Genomic DNA, 6,529 nt, shown 5'->3' with positions numbered 1-6,529 from the left:
TTGAAATAGAAATAGACATTTAGGAATTTAGGAGAAATTAGAAAATTAAGTTGGAAATTAAAAAATTGATGAAAATTAGGTAAATTAATTAATAATTTCTAATTCATTAATTAATTTACAAAAATAGGAGGAATTAATTAGCCAATTAAATAAATATTTAATTGTGACAAGAAGACTTAGGATAAATAAATAAATTATTTAACCTAAAGAGAAAATGGAGAGAAAATGACAAACAAGGTTAAATGAATAAATCATAAAACCCTAGAAGATAAATTAGAAATGCAAGGACAACAATTAGGTCTTGATGTAAAATTGATTTGATATCGATTCGATCATGATTTTGAATTGATAAATGACCAATGCTGATAAGTGATTTGATTGACAAATGCACCAATTGACGAGGAACAATGACAAATTGATCCAAATTGACATGATTGAGAAGGACGACGATCGATGACAAATTGATCGCAAAATGATAAGATTAAAAATGACCACGATCGATGACAAATCGATCGCAAAATGACAAGATTGATAAGAGGACAACGATTGATGACAAATCGATCGCAAAATGACAAGATTGATAAGAGGACAAAACCCTAATTAGGATTGACGATGTCCAAAATAATGACAAATGAGCACGCACATTTATGCAACAGGATAAGATTGACTAAAATCATGATTGAAGATTGTTATCGACAAGACCAAATTCGAAAGCGAGACAACTGAAGAATGTAGAAGAAGGACTCGATGCTCGCAAATGATAAAGACCAAGTGCATGACATAGGAGAAATGTTAATGCTACGCAAAAACCCTAAAATAAGGCAATGCGCAAATGTTAAAGTACGATTCCACAAGCGTTGACCATTTTTAGACGTCTACAGTATGTATGTATGTACATATTGCTTAGGATTGAAAATAGGAAACAACAATTTAAGACTAAAACCCTCTGTCATCTAATCATTGGAATACAAAGACACTAAAGGAGGAATCTTGCTTCACTAAACTCTTATCCAAGAGAGTTAATCAAGCCTTTAGGTCTTTTATTCCTTTGTCACCCTAAAAGTGATTTAATTGATTTGAAATGCAAAGTGACTAAGATCTTGTAATGTCATCAAATTGCGACCCTTGCAATTTGTGACCACATTAGGGTCTTCACGTTGGCGATTCGAATCCCTAATCCTGATCGGAGACCTGAGACTTGCTCAACCCCCGAAAACTGCCTTTTTCTGGCCTCCATAGTACCTAAACCTGCTTAATGTCCTAAGATAAGGGCAGTGTTAGATAATTGATTAATCCCAAAGACACTGAGAGGGGGGGGGGTTGAATCAATGTCTGACTGATAAATGAAAGATTTAAACTTATTTACTATTCTGTAACTGAGATTAATATGTTGGTAAGCAAACAAAAATGCAGTAAAGAGAAACAAAGGAATCAACATCAATGCACACCATAACACAAATATTTTGGCGAGGAAACTCGGTAAGGAAAAAATCTTAATGGGATTTGTGACCCACAATATTTACTCACTGGCCATATGAATAAATATTACTTAGGACAAAAGGGGCATGCACATGTAGGAAGGCCAATTGCTTAGAGCTCACTGCTCAACAACAAAAATGGAGTCACACTGATGTAAACATAAAATGAACTCTTACAACTTGCATCAAAATGTTGGATGAGTTTGATGTTATGCTTTGTCTGATACTAGTTCTGCCTCTGCCAAAAACCCTAGCAGGTATTCTGTCAAATGATTTTTCTTATACAAAACAGTCTTAGCTCTACTCTACTTCTTATTCACTCCAAAATAAACACATCAAAATGCATATACAACTATTCGCTATCATATCCTTATCTTAAATCATATTACCACTTCTTTCTTTCTAAATGACCTATAAGAAATCATAAATATATGAGTCTTTACAATACAACATGTTGGCCATACAATTATAATTTACATTACAATTTATTTCGCATAAACAATACTTATTGTCTAGTCGGCTTGGAATGCCGGTATAATCTTTTGTTGGTGTAAACTGGATGCCGGTGTGAATAAGCCTTGTTGTATCTGCCAGTGCTGGTAAGTGAAGTTTGTGAGAATTTGCCAAGATCTAGAGACAATGGAAAGCACAAATAAGAGAGACAAAATATATGATAGGAATAAACTATATTCTATGAAGATACAAAATATGATCAACTGGATCATTACAAGATGTTCAATGATTTGCCCGTACAAACAATGTAGATGATCTTGCTTATATAGGCAAGACTATATGGATATGTGAGCACACAAACGTGACATGTGGCTCAATAAGAAACAAGGGTAGGTAGGAAATAGGTGTGGGTAGGTAGGAGAAACAATAAAATATTCCACATGAGGTGGAATGTAACAATAAGATAAGATCAACACCATAAAAGGTGGAAATTATCCTAAACACACTATCCCAATGTGGCACAAACACCCAAGTGTCTCATACCCAAACTAATATTAAATGCATGTACCTAAGTAAACTTAAGTATAGTGTAATAATATCCATGATGAATAATTATTTACACCAACAAAGTCTATGTTCGGTTGATCCTGTGGAACCTTGTTGCCATCAATGACAACATCCACCTTTCTCATCTGAGTGTATAATTCCAACATGCAGGATAGGGGCATGGTGCCCCCTTCCCACGACAGGGGAATGGCACCCTTGTCCTTGCCCTATCTTGGGCCCCCCTCTGTTCTATCTTTGCATTGGACATTGCATAAAGCGGGAAAAACCTTCCCTATGTCGTCTTGTGACAAAACATCAATCAATTAACCCTAATTAACAAGTATATAAGTCGTATTCATCCTCCTATTTGCATAAGTTTGACAAGTTCAATAGTGATAAGGTGGGAATGAGATCAAGCATTCGAGAGCATTCAAGCATTCCTTTCTAGCATTGAGCATTCTCAAGTCTCCCTTCAAGGCTAGGTGTTGCATTCAAGTCAAGGGTTCAACCATTAAAGAGGAGATCCCTTTCAACATTCAATTGAATACAAGCAAATCTATCTACATTCTATCTACAACTTCCCTTGAGGTGACTTACATTTCAGTCTTTCATTTGTTAAAATGTGGTGAGTGATCAACAAAGTATTGTACACTCAGCGTGTATCCTCGTCGGGGTCCGGGGCCGGGCCTCAGGCAGGGGTTCGGGGGTGGCAGCCCTTGAGAAAAGTGGGGGTTTGAGGGCGGGAGCCCTCGAGAAATTTTTTTTTGCCGTTTTTCGTTGATGAAAACCGACATTGTAATAAAACCTTAAAAAGGCCGACTTTGTTTGTTGCCCTAAAAACGCATGTTATAAGCAGCTGGGGTGTTTAAGGCATTGTAAGGTTGATGTATTATTTTTGCTGGATAATAAGAAAGATTGTATGACTGTGTATGGTGGACGTAACCCATTCTGGGTGAACCACGTTAAATCTCTGTGTTATCTATGTCCTATTTTATTTCTTTATCTTTTGTATTTAAATCTGCATATAATTGTTAGTTCATATTTGCTTCAGATCTGCTTGAATCCCTAACAATTGGTATCAGAGCAAGGTTTTCTGTAAATTGGTAGGACTTATAGATTTGAGTGGAAGCAATGGAGGATTCCAAATTCAAGGTTGAAAAGATTAACGGCCAAAATTATCAGTTATGGAAAATGCAGATGGAGGATTACCTGTATCAAAAGGATTTGTGGTGGCCATTAGAAGGAAAGGCAAAGAAAGCGACCACAATGTCAGATGAAGAGTGGGACATTTTAGATAGAAAGGCACTGGGATCCATTCGATTGTGCCTTGCACCGTTTGTAGCATTCAATATAACAAAAGCAAAAATGGCTGTAGATTTGATGGCAACATTGGCTAAGTTATATGAGAAACCCTCGGCTTTGAATAAGGTATTTCTTATGAAGCGTTTGTTTAATTTAAAAATGAGTGAGGGAGGATCTGTAGTGGAGCACTTAAATGAATTTAATACAATTACCAGTCAATTGTCTTCGGTAAAAATTACCTTTGCAGAAGAGGTTAGGGCTCTCTTAATTTTATGTTCTTTGCCAGAAAGCTGGAATAGCTTGGTTATGGCTGTAAGTAACTCTGTCTCTGGTAAAAATACTTTGGTATTTGATGATATTGTTGGTGTTATCCTAAGTAAGGAAATGCAAAGGAAAAGCATAGGTGAGACTTCAACATCATCGGATAGTGTTTTGAATGTGGAGAACAGAGGAAGATCAAAGGAAAGAGGAAAAGGCTTTGGGAATGAGAAATCACGAGAGAAATCAAAGAAAAGACGCTCTCAATCTAGAGGAAAGAAAGATTGCTGGTACTATGGAAAGCCTAGTCATCTAAAGAAAGACTGTTGGTCTCGAAAAAACAAAGAAGGAGACAAAAATGAAAATGATAGTAAGGAAGCTAATATTGCAAGTAATACTTTACAAAATGCTTTAATCTTATGTTTGGATAATGTTAATGATTCCTGGGTAATAGATTCTGGGGCTTTATTTCATGCTACAGCCCATAGAAAATATTTTCTAGATTATGTTCAATGTGATTTTGGATAGGTATATTTGGGTGATGATGAGCCCTGTCAAATTGTTGGAAAAGGAAAGATAAAGATCAAGTTGCAGAATGGTAATGACTGGTTTTTGCAGGAGGTAAGACATGTTCCTAATATAAGAAGAAATTTAATTTCTGCAGGGCAACTAGGTAGTGAAATTTGCATAGTTACCTTCTCAGACAGTATGTGGAAGGTCACTAAAGGATCATTAGTAGTAGCTAAAGGTGCGAAGGTAGGCACATTATATCTGTGTACTGGTAACACTTACTCTACCTTAGCTGCTACAGATAAAGTTACTGCAGGGACAACAACAATAAATGTTGCAAGAACAGATTTGATAATGTGGCACCATATGCTTGGGCACATGAGTGAGAAAGGGATGAAAATCCTTCACTCCAAAAATCTATTGCCAGGACTAAAGAAGATTGATTTAGAGTTATGTGAAAATTGTGTTTATGGTAAATAGAAAAGAGTCAGATTTCTCAAGGTTGGGAAAGAGAAGAAGAGTGAGAAGTTAGAGCTTGTACATTCAGATGTATGGGGACCGGCTCAAGTATCATCTCTTGGTGGCTCTTGTTATTATGTTATTTTTATTGATGACTCAACCAAAAAAACATGGGTATATTTCCTAAAACAAAAATTAGATGTTTTTGAAACTTTTAAGAAATGGAAAGCTTTGGTCGAGAATGAGACAGGAAAAAAGTTGAAGTGTCTCAGATCGGATAATGGAGGTGAGTATTGCAGCAAAGCATTTGAATATTACTGCTCCTTAAATGGGATTCAAAAGCAAAAGATAGTTCCAAGAACTCCATAGGAAAATGGTGTGTCAGAGAGAATGAATAGGACTATCATGGAACGCGCGAGGAGCATGAGATTGTATGCTGGATTGCCTTTACATTTTTGGGCAGATGCTGTACATACTGTTGTCTATTTGATAAATAGAGGACCTTCAACCCCTTTGGATGGTGGTATTCCAGAGGAGGCATGGAATAGTAAAAAGGTAAATTATTATTTTCTAAAAACTTTTGGTTGCGAATCTTTTGTCCATGTTGATAAAGAAAACAGAACCAAGCTTGATGCTAAATCTCAAAAATGTACCTTCATTGGATATGGGATAGATGAATATAGCTATCGGTTATGGGATTTTGAAAATAAGAAAATAATTAGAAGTAGAGATGTTATATTCAATGAGAAGGTTATGTATAAAGAACAGATGCAGGAAAAGAAGCATGAATAAGACAAACAAGAATATGTGGTGTTGGATGAGATTCCTGAAAATGAAATGCCACAGGTACCTGATGCTCAGTAACAACAGATTGTCCTACAAACTCCTACAAGTGTTAGATGTTCTACGAGGACAGGTAGACCCCATGAAAGATTTTCTCCTTCTTTGTATTCTATTTTATTAATGGATTCTGGTGAGCCAGAAGAATATGAAGAAGCAATGCAGGTGGATGCCAAACAACAATGGGAGCTAGGCATGAAATAGGAGATGGACTCCTTGATGAAAATTTAGACTTGGGACTTAGTCCCTTTACCTACAGAAAAAAAGCCTTGCCTAACAAATGGGTTTATTGGCTGAAGGAGGAGGAAGGAGGTCAAAAAAGATATAAGGTCAGACTTGTGGTAAAAGGTTTTGCACAGAAAAAGGGTATAGATTATGATGAAATATTTTCTCCAGTTGTAAAAATGACTTCAATTAGAATTGTACTTAGTCTTGTGGCTGCAGATGATTTACATCTTGAACAATTAGATGTCAAAATAGCTTTTCTCCATGGAGATTTGGAGGAGGAAATTTACATGTTGCAACCACAGGGATATGAGGTCAAAGGTAAGGAGAACTTGGTGTGCAGGTTGAAGAAAAGTCTGTATGGCATAAAGCAAGCACCCCGACAATGGTATTTAAAATTGATAGTTTCATGGCTGAACACGGTTATCATAAATGTCATTCTGATCATTGTATATATT

Source organism: Cryptomeria japonica, chromosome 3 (assembly GCF_030272615.1).
Source record: "Cryptomeria japonica chromosome 3, Sugi_1.0, whole genome shotgun sequence".
Classification (NCBI taxonomy): Eukaryota; Viridiplantae; Streptophyta; class Pinopsida; order Cupressales; family Cupressaceae; genus Cryptomeria; species Cryptomeria japonica.
This window is presented reverse-complemented; position numbering follows the sequence as displayed.